Source organism: Orycteropus afer, unplaced genomic scaffold (assembly GCF_000298275.1).
Source record: "Orycteropus afer afer isolate SDZICR_OR568_19922 unplaced genomic scaffold, OryAfe1.0 scaffold00017, whole genome shotgun sequence".
NCBI lineage: Eukaryota > Metazoa > Chordata > Mammalia > Tubulidentata > Orycteropodidae > Orycteropus > Orycteropus afer.
Window position 1 is genome coordinate 14,345,244 of NW_006921604.1, and position 11,836 is coordinate 14,357,079.

An 11,836-nucleotide genomic window follows, 5' to 3' on the forward strand; every position below is an offset into this window, starting at 1 on the left:
AATGGATATATTCTCATCTTTCATTGTATCAGGGAAGTTCTCTCCCAATAAATCATGGACAATTTTCTCAGTGGTTTTATTTTTTCCTTCCTGTTCTTGAATTCCAATGACATTAAGTTATTCCTTTTGATGGTTGCCCACATGAACCTTAAGCTTTCTTCATTTTGTTTTGGTCTTTTTTCTGATTGATCACTTTCCAAAGAAATATTCAGGTATTTGTCTTCAATCTCATTAATTCTGTCTTCCATTGCATCGATTCTATTCCTTTGTCCTTTCAATGTGTTATCTACATCTGACAATTTAGTATTAATCTTCTGGATTTCTCTCTGTAGATTTAGAGTCATTTCTAAATTTTCATTTATTTTGTCATTTAGTTCTTGTATTTTTTCCAAATTTCTTCTAGGGTTTTGTCTGTGTTTTCCTTGTTCTGTCTCTTAATCCTTTGAAGATACTTAAATATAATTCTTTTGAATTTCTTATCAGAGATTTCTAATACTGCTTCTTCCTCAGAGATGTGTTCTGGGTCTGTATCCTGCTCCCCTGTTTCTACCACTTTATCCTGCTTCTTTATGTGGACTCTGATGGTCTGTTGCCCCCAAGACATTGTGGTTTTGTTGTATTTACATCTCTGTTAACTATTTGTAAGTAGCAGCCAAGGGTGAGTCAGGTTCTTCTTGGTGGTTTTTTATTGTTGGTCTTTCCAGTCATTTGGGCCCAGAATGTCCTTGAAGTTCCTGACAAATGAAGCCTGTTCTTAAGTCCCTGCAATCTGGGAGAACACTGTCACTTTAAATATCCAAAATGGTCAAGCCACTTGTAAACATTCAAAATGGTTGCACCCTCTGGACAGACAATCTTCCACAGCTCAGCCTGCCTTCCTCTTCACTGCTTCCCTTTTTATTCTCCAGCCACTAGAGCAGTCTTCCATGCAGTCCCTGGCTACTAGGGCCAATTTTTAGGTTAATTATTGTGTGCTACCACCAGTTAGAAATATCCAAGATGTCCACGCCATCAGTGCATCACTGCCAGACCACAGTTCCCTATGTCTCATTTTTTGGTGTTTTCATGCAAATTCTTCTGCTAATTGGGGTTTAGTCCAATTCTGTATCCTTCCCTTCAAGGCTCAGGGGTCAATGATTATCTTCTGTAGCTGTGTTAATTGGTTCCCCTTCTCTTTGTTGAATAGGGTCTGTGCAGTCTTTCTGCCTATTCTGCCATCTTACCGGAACTCCCCTAGATCAAGTACTTTTGAGAAGTGATGCTCTGGGTGATCACATATTTGATACTGTTCTGCAATTTTCTCAGAGTGAGGAGTTTAAGGAAGCTGATTGGTTAGTCCTACTTACACTAGACTAAGTGGTGAAAGTGTGAGATGAGCTCAGGGCTGCTGAGTCATGGCTTAAGTGTCACATAAAAGACCTCAATGTTTCCAGTTGTGCTCTGAAAGAAAGCCTTCTTCTAGTAACAGAACTGATATTGCCAAAAACCAAACCCAGAGTCTTATTGTAAGGGTGGCTGAATTACAATGCCAATTAAATTACTAACCCAGAATGGTGTCTGAAGTTAAAGTGAGGGCATTGATTGGGAAAAAATGGGATCCTGAAACCTGGAATGGGGACATATGGGCAGACAGTCAGGAAGATCAGGATATGGAGCCTGTAAATTCTGTTGAATCCCTCTCATCTGAAGGGATTACTGTAAAACCATCATCCCCTCCACCTCAATTTGATGGGATTAACCCAACTGTTCCTGCTGCATCATTGCCTGAGGCAGAGGCCATGGAAGAAGTTGCTGAATGTTCTCAGGAACTGCCCCAATTACCCATTGTTGCTGCTAGACCTATAATTAAAGTTAAGTCCAAGTGAGCCCCAAAAGTTGAAATACAAAGTGTGACTGAGGAGGTGGTACGCTACACCCGAAAAGACCTACTTGATTTTGCTAACATGTACAGACAGAAACCTGGAGAATATGTGTGGCAATGGCTACTGAGGTGTAGAATAATGGTGCAAGGAATGTAAGATTGGATCAGTCTGAGTTTATTGATTTAGGCCCACTAAGTACAGATTAGGAGCTCTGGTAGGTAGTGCCTAAGGCACTTGACTGCTAACCAGAAGGCTGGTGGTCCAGCCACTCCTCAGAAGGAAGGTTGGGCAATCTACTTCCATAGTGATACTGCCTTGGAAACCCAAGGAGGGGTCACTATGAGTCAGGTCCAACTCAATGGCAAATAACAACAATAAGTATGGATTCTTCATTCAATGTCTCACCTCGAGAGGTTAGGAAATGATCTAATAGTTTATTTGGTCGGCTTACTGAAGCATGAATTATGCAGTGACCTGTTGTTGTTGTTATTACCGTGGAGTCAGACTTGACTCATAGTGACCCCTCCTTGGGTTTCCGAAGCAGTATCACTACAAAAGTAGATTGCCCAATCTTCCTTCCAAGGAGTGGCTGGTGGTTTGAACCATCACCCTTCTGGTTAGCAGTCAAGTGCCTTAGGCACTATGCTACCAGAGCTCCTATGTGGTGGCCTACCTTAAGTCAAGTTGAAGTACCAGACCTGCCTTGGTATAATGTAGAAGAAGGTATCTAGAGGCTTAGGGAAATTGCTCTGTTAGAATGGATGTATCAGATTAGACTCCTACAGCCAGAAATGGAGAGTCCAGAAGATTTGCCTTTCACCAGTATGATGAGGAATAAATTTGTGAAGGGAGTTCCAGCATCCTTGAAGACTGCTGTGATTGCTATTTTATGTGAGCTGGATTTGACAGTGGGATGGAGCCATAGCCACTGCCCAAGAGTAGGGGGCAGGGCTTCCATGCACAAGAGGGGGAGGAATGGGGGCCTCCAGGTCAAGGGGGTGAGGTCTCCACTTCCAGTGAGAGAGATCTGCACAGATGCCACCCAATGAAGATCTGTACAGATGCCAAAATGACAAGGGGTGGAACTGTGGTAGTTCAGTTTGTGTGTCAACTTGGCTGGGCCTGGTTGAGTGGCAGGGCAGCTGGATATATTATTCCCCATGTTGAGACTGGTAATCAACTCCATGGTGGAACTACTATGAGCAGCTGAGTAGCTACCTTAGGGAATGTGTTCTGCTTCCTGTATATAAGCAAAAGCCTTGGGGAATGGTCTCTAGCTTATGGCACACTTGGACCCTGCATGTCGCCATGTCATTGTTCAGCAGCCTGCCATGCTCTGCCAACCTTGGTACTTACAATGGACTTAAGTTAATGGCCTGCTGTGTGGTTTGGTAACACCGGGACTGTGCCTTTTTACTTGTCAAACTTGGGCTTCTCAGCCTCAGCATCCAGCAGCTGCCTGAGTGAAGAAACGCCTCTAGCTCCAGTGGGCTGGAAGCAGGAGGCATAGGTGGATCTCAAGTTTGATGGGTTTTCACCCAGCCCCTAGAGCCTGGCACTTTGAACATGGACTTAAAGCCTCCAAATTATGAGAGAATAAACTCCTGTTTGTTTAAGCCATCCCATTTGTGTTATATTCCTGTCAGAATGGCACTAGGTAAATAGAACAACACATCCACACGAGTGACAGGTGACTGAAGTAGTGGGCTCTCCTTGCTTACCCCACACAACCTCCCAGTGGGCCTCTCATGTCCACCCACCTGGTAGCTGATACCCCCTATGCCCTTCACCCACCTGATGTTCACCCTCCACACACACTTCACTTCCATGGCAGCTTGCAACACGCTCCTGTGGATAGAGAACCACATACCAGCTGCTTGTGAGATCTGCAAGGTGCACTGCATACCTGCCACCTTCTCAATTGGGGGAAAGCAGAGAAAAAGCCAGGGGAGTGCAGGACAGAGTGAGAAAGCAGAGGCAGAGACTCAGGTAAGGCTGTAGACCCAGGCCATGGTCCTCCCAATAGGCGGGAAATCAGAGAAAAAGCTGGGGGTGGGGGGACCAGTACAGAGTGAGGAAGTAGAGACAGGGATCCAGGTAAGGCCAGGGACCCAAGCCATGGCCTTCCCAAGTGGCCAGAAAGCCAGGGAAATCAGAGAAAAAGCCGAGGGGGGGCACCAGGACAGAGCAAGGAACCAGAAGCAGGAATCCAGGTAAGGCTGGGGACCCAGGCCACACCCTTTCCAAGTGGCAGGAAAGAGGCAAGAATCAATGTAAGGGGAGGGTGGGGAAGGTGGAGAGGTTTTGAACAGCTAAGGGAGACAAACTTGTCTGTCAGTTTGTCCTATTATAGTGGTGTGTTGCTGTAAGGCTTGAGGCTGTGCCACTGATGTCTCAAACCCAGTAAGGTTGCACATGGTGCACAGGTTTCAGCAGCTTACAGACTGAGACAGACTAGGAAGAAGGAGGAGGCCATCCACTTCTCAAAGAATTGGCCAGGGAAAACCATATGACTATCAGAGAAACACTGTCTGATACATTACTGTGCAACTTTATGAAAAGGTAAGAAACATTGTCTGATACAGTACAGAAGGATAAGCCACTTAGGTTGGAAGGTTCTCAAAATAGGACCGGGAAAGAGCTCCATCATCAGAGTAGAACCAGCCTTAATGATATGATTAAGATAAAGCTCTTGAGACCTCCATTTGCTGATGTGGCATGACTCAAATTGAGGAGAAACAGCTGCAAACATCCATTAAAAATTGGAACATGGAATGTATGAAGCATGAATCTAGGAAAATTAGAAATTGTCAAAAATGAAATGGAGCTCATAAAAATTTATATCCTAGGCATTAGTGAGTTGAAATGGATTGGCTTTGGCCATTTTAAATCAGACCACCATGTGGTCTACTGTGCTAGGGATGACAATTTGAAAAGAAATGGCGTGGAGTTCATTATCACAGAGGATGTTTCAAGATCTGTCCTGAAGTACAATGCTGTCAGTGATAGGTTAATATCTATATGACTACAAGGAAGACCAGTTAATATGACTATTATTCAAATGTATGCACCAACTAACAAAACCAAAGAGGAGGAAATTGAAGATTTTTATCAGCTTCTCTAGTCTGAAATTGACTCAACATGCAATCAAGTATGTGTTAATTATCACTGGTGACTGGAATGCAAAAGGTGGAAACACAGAAGAATCACCGGTAGTTGGAAAATTTGGCCTTGGTGACAAAAATGATGCTGAAAATCGCATGATAGAATTTTACAAGACCAATGACTTATTCATTGCAAATACTTTTTTTCAATAACACAAACAGTGGCTATACATGTGGACTTTGCCAGACGGAATACACAGGAATCAGATTGACTACATCTGTGGAAAGAGGTGATGGAAAAGGTCAATATCTTCAGCCAAAACCAGGCCAGGAGCTGATTGTGGAACAGACCATCAACTGATCATATGCAAGTTCAACTTGAAGATAAAAACAATAAAACAAATCCACAAGAGAAAAATATGGTCTTGAATATATCCCTCCTAAATTTAGAGACCATCTAAAGAACAGATTTGATGCATTGAACATCAATGATCAAAAACTAGAAGAATTGTGGGATGACATCAAGAACATCATCCATGCAGAAAGCAAGAGGACACTAAAAAGATGAAAATGGATGAGAGAAGAGACTCTAAAACTTGCCCTTGAGCAGAGAGTAGCTAAAGCAAATGGAAGAAATGACAAGATAAAAGAGCTAAACAGAAGATTTCAAAGAGCAGCTGGAGCAGACAAAGCCAATTACTATGATGAAATTTGCAAAGACTTGGAGTTAGAAAACCAAAAGAGAAGAACACGCTTGGCATTTCTCAAGCTGAAAGAACTGAGGAAAAAAATTAAGCCTCAAGTTGCAATATTAAAAGATTCTATGGGCAAAATATAGAATGATGCAAGAAACATCAAAAGAAATGGAAGGAATACACAGAGTCACTGTACCAAAAAGAACTGGTAGATCTTCATCCATTTCAGGAGATGCTATATGATCAAGAACCAATGGTACTGAAGGAAGAAGTCAAAGCTGCACTGAAGGAATTGGCTAAGAACAAGTCTCCAGGAATTGACAGAATACTCATTGAGATCTTTCAACAAACAGATGCCCCACTGAAGGCACTCATTCAGTTATGCCAAGAGATTTGGAAAAGAGCTACCTGGCCAATTGACTGGAAGAGATCCATGTTTGTACCCATTCAAAGAAAGGTGATACCACCGAATGTGGAAATCATCAAACAGTATCATTAATATCACATGCAAGTAAGAGCTTACTGAAAATAATTCAAAAATGGTTGCAGCAGTATATTGACAGAAAACTTCCAGAAGTGCAAGCTGGATTCAGAAGAGGATGTGGAGCAAAGGATATCCTAGCTGTTGTCAGATGGATCCTGGCTCAAAGCGAAGAATACCAGAAAGATGTTTACTTGTGTTTTATTGACTATGCAAATACATTTAATTGTGTAGATCATAACAAATTGTGGATGACATTGAGAAGAATGGGAATTCCAGAACACTTGATTGTGCTCATGAAGAACCTATATATTGACAAGGAGGTTGTTGTTTGAACAGAACAAGGGAACACTGCATGGTTTAAAATCAAGAAGGGAGTGCATCAGGGTTGTATCCTTTCCCCATACTTGTTCAATCTCTATGCCAAGCAAATAAACCAAGAAGCTGAATTATATGAAGAAGAATGTGGCATCCATAGATTGGAGGAAGAATCATTAACAACTTGTGATACGCTGATGACACAACTTTGCTTGCAGAAAATGAGGATGACTTGAGGCACTTACTGATGAAGATTGAAGATTACAATCTGCAGTATGGATTACATCTCAATAGAAAGAAAATAAAAATCCTCACAACTGGGCCTATAAGCAGCATCACAATAAATGGAGAAAAGATTGAAGTTGTCAAAGACTTCACATTGCTTGGTTCTACAATCAATGCCAATGGAAGCAGCAGTCAGGACATTAGATGATGTATAGCACCAGGCAAGTTGGCTGCAAGGGACCTCTTTCAAGGGTTGAGGAACAAAGATGTCTCCTTGAAGACTAAGGTGCCCCTGACACAAGCCATGATATTTTCAGTTGCCTCATATGCATGTGAGAGCTGGACAGTGAATAAAGAAGACCAAAGAAGAACTGATGCTTTTGAGTCATGGTACTGGCAAAGAATGCTGAAAATACTGTGGACTGCTAAAAGAACTAACAGATCTGTCCTGGAGGAAGTGCACCTGGAATGCTCCTTGGAAGCGAGAATGGCCAGACTTTATCTCACCTACTTTGGTCATGTTGTCAGAAGGTACCATTCCCTGGAGAATGATGTCATGTTTGGTAGGGTGAAGATGAAAGAGGGGAAGGCCCTCAATGAGATGTACTGACCTTCGATGGTTTCAGGTATAGCAAGGATCATGGAGCTGGTGTGGGACTGGGCAGTATTTTGTTCTGCTGTGCATGGGGTCGCTATGAGTTGGACATGACTTGATGGCACCTAATAACAACAACAACAAAACTCTTCTCATGGATCATTTGCTGTGCTCCTGCCACCTCTGTGGTAGGCAGTGAATGTTTACATACCCTGCTGAGCCATTTTTTGTTTCTCTTCTTCTCTTCTCTCTTTTTAATTTTTTTTCTCTTCCCCCTTTTCTTTCTTTTTGTCTTCCTTCTTCATTCCCCTTCTTCTGCCTCATGGATCTAGAGACAGCAAACCTACCCAGCTATGCTCACCACTCTTACCACACCATCTACAGGGAGAATGCCATCACCTGCTCCAACACCATGGTCTAATGACAGACAGTGGCCAATATCTGCATAGCCCACCCTTAGCTGTTCTAGATGACCAGTAAACAGAGACTTATGCCCACACTCCCATCTTCTACCAAATCCACCCAGAGATGGGTGGTGAGCACCCAAATGCTACCAAATTAGAGATCAGAGTAGAACACCAAGCCCACCTGCCTAGATATGTCAAAAAAAAAAAAGCCCACAAAATGTTAGGTGAAGCAAACCAACGTATGATCAACAAATAAATTCAATAACACCACAGTGTCTCAGAGACAAGAGAAAACTTCAAACCACATAAATACACAGAGAGAAATAAGACAAAATGGCTCAAGCATATGACCAAGATACAGGACCAGAAAATCTTCTGGAGGAGGAAATGGTAATGGAACTAACTGATAAGCAATTCAAGAGAATTATATTTAAGACACTTCAACAGATTAAGAAAGAGATCAAGGAAAACAAAGACAAACCAATGAAATTAAAGACAAAAATCAAGGAAAAAACAGAATTCCAGAAGAATTCACAATGCAATACAAGAACAAACAAATTGACAAAATAAAAAGACAATTGAAACCATGCAAAAAAAGCAACAGAAATCTGGAAGATTCACACTAAAATTTCAGACATACATACAATATTAGGAGAAAGAAGTGGAATTGAATCAATGGAAAACAGAGTAAGTGAAATTGAAGACAAGTTCCTACTACTAATCTTTTAGAGAAAAAAATCTGAAAAAAGAATGAAGAAAAATGAAGCTACTGTGTGTGATACTGTCAAGAGTAGTAACTTACATGTGATAGGAATTCTGGAACAGAAGGAGTTACAGAAAAAAAAAATGGTACAGGGAAAATTATTAAGGATTTGTTGGCAGTAAACTTCCTTAATATCATGAAAGGTGAGAAGGTAATCTTTTCAAGAAGCTCAACAAACTCCAAATAGGATAGACCTGAAAAGAAAATAACCAAAATATATAATTAAACTTTCCAAGACCAAAGACAAAGAAATAATACTGAGAAAAACCCAGGAAAAACATTTTTTTTTTCCTACAAAGAAGAATCAATAAGGTAATGAGATGACATATATAAAACCCTGAAAGAAAGAAAAAAAAAGTCAACCAAGAATTATATCACCTCACTGCCATTGAATAGGATCTGATTCATAACAACTCCTCCTTGGTTTTCAGAGGCAGTATCACTACAGAAGTAGATTGCCCAACCTTCCTTCTGAGGAGTGGCTGGTGGGTTTGATCCAGAAAAATTATCCCTCAAATACATTGGTGAGATTAGGTCATTTTCAAACAAAAATAAATTAAGAGAATTTGTAAAAACCAGACCAACCTTAGAAGAAATGCTAAATGGAGTTCTTTAGAGAAAACTAACAACTTCAGACAACAACCTGAGATTAAGACACATGACAACATCACCTAGAAACTAACCCAGATAAAGACTTTTTGAAACTGAAAGAAACTTACAAGTGACTGAAGATAAGGAATGACAGACATGGAACAATAAATGACAACAACTACAAAGCAAAAAAAAGAAAAAGAAAAAGAAACCCAAACTCACTGCTATCGAGTTGTTGCTGACTCATAGCAACCCCCACTGGGTTTACAGAGCTGTAAATCTTTATGGAAGTAGCTTGCCCAGTCTTCCTTCTGTGGAGCATCTGGTGGGTTTGAACCACTGATCTTCCAGTTACCAGTCAAGTTCCTTATCCACTACACCACCAGAGCTACACAAAGCAAAAAGAGGGAATAAATTGTGTAGTTACAGAACTTCCAAATGGAGAATAAATCAAGACAATATCAAGATAGAGCAGACTGTTTTAAATTTAGGAAGATAATAATAAATTGCAATATAACCACAAAGAAAATCAATAAACATTCTAATCAAAATAAAAGAAGAAATTCATAAGACTCTGTTAACACAAAATCAATACAAGATTGTAAGGAAATGTAAAGAAAAATTGTAAACAAAATGAACTCACCACAGAAAAATGTATGGAACAAAGAAATCATCAGTACCACAATACAAACAAACAAAAATGCAACCAAATGATAGCAGTAAATTCATACATGTCTATAATTTTACTGAACATAAATGGATTAAATGCACCAATCAAGAGACAGAGATTGGCAGACTGGATAAGAATACATAATCCATCAATATACTGCCAAAAAGAGACACACCTTAGATACATGACAAAATAAGCTGGATATCAATGGAAAAACATATATCAAGGAAAGGGCAGCCAAAAAGAGCAGTAGTGACAATATTAATTCCTGATATAATAAACTTTATAGCAAAAATAATCAAAAGAGACAAGGAAGGGCATTATGTGATTAAAAGGTCAATCCAAGAAGAGGACATATCAATAATATCTATGCACTCAATGAAAGAATCCCATGATACAGAAATCAAACTTTAACAGAACTGAAAAGAGAAATAGACAATGAAACACTAATAGGAAATTTTAATACACCACTTTTAAGGAAGGACAGAACAACTGGAAAGAAATTCAACAAAGACACAGAAGATCTAAAAAACACAATTAAACATCTTGACCTCATAGACATATACAGAACACTCCACTCAACCACGGCACAATAGTCTTTTCCAGAGCAAATGGATCATTCCTCAGAATGGATTATATGTTAGGCCACAAAGCAAACCTTAATAAATTTAAAAACATCAAAATACTACAATAGCCATCCAAAAACAAATCTCAGAAGGCAAGAAGGGCCAGGAAAGAAAAATGAACAATAATGGAGAATGCAAGGAGGAAGTGGGAAGAGTGCTGTTATATTGAGGGGATTGTAACCAGTGTCACGAAACAAAATGTGTATACGTTGTTGAATGGAAAACTAATCTGTTCTATAAACGTTAACCCAAACTGTATATAGAGAGAGGAGCTCTGGTGGCATAATGCCTAAGGCATTTGACTGCTAACCAGAAGACTGGCAGTTCAAATCCACCAGCCACTCCTCAAAAGGAAGATTGGGCAATCTACTTCTGTAGAGATATAGCCTTGGAAACCAAAGGAGGGGTCGCTATGAGTAGGATCCGACTTGAAGGCAGTGAGTTTGGTTTTACATATATATATATATATGCAGTATATATATATGTATGTATGTGTGTATATATATGCAATATATATATATGTATGTATGTGTGTATATATATGCAATATATATATGTATGTATGTGTGTATATAAAACTATATATATATATATATATATAGAGAGAGAGAGAGAGAGAGAGAGAGAGAGATTACAGCTATTGAATGGTCCAGAAATCATATGACTTGGACCAGTCTCTAGCACATGTTCTCTGTAGTTGTCTAGAAGCCACCTCCTCAAGCTTTAGGCTTGTTTCCCTCTTTGCTTTAAGAAAACTTCTGTAGCAGTTAGCTTCAAGAGTGGTTCCCCACACTGTCAAGCAGAAGTCCTAAGCCTTGCTCTGACTGGACCATCCCTGAGCCATCACTCTGCACTTGTGCTGATTGGCTTCAGCTTGTGTCCCATCCCTTAAACTCTTTGGAAAGAAGGATGGAGTTACTTTGATTGATTCAGACCAGTGGTGCTCATCCTGGAGTTGCATGTGGAGTCAATTCTGCCCAAACAAACCCCATGGCTGTTCCATATTGGAGGAAGGGTGGAAAGCCCCCCTTTAATTTTTGAGGGTCTTCTTTGTTATTTCAGTCTGGTATGTCTTTACCAGTCTTTTGATTTACCAGATAACCTAAATCTGTGCACTCACATTATGTTGTTGTTGTTGTTATTTGCCATCGAGTCGGCCCCAACTCCTAGCCACCCCTCCTTGGGTTTCCAAGGCAGTTATCACTACGGAAGTAGGACTGCCCAACCTTCCTTCCGAGGAGTGGCTGGTGGGTTTGAACTGACTCACATTACAGATATGTGTAAAAATGTCAGCAAAATCACAAACCTCCTGACCGTTCTGCTTATTCTTAGAAGAGTTGAAATCCTTGCCCTTGGCTCAATTGGAACATTTTGTCTCTCAATTAAAGCTCATTAATCTACTGGAAGAGATCCATATTTGTGCCCATTCCAAAGAAAGGTGATCCCACAGAATGTAGAAATTATAGAACAATATCATTAATATCGCACACAAGTAAGAT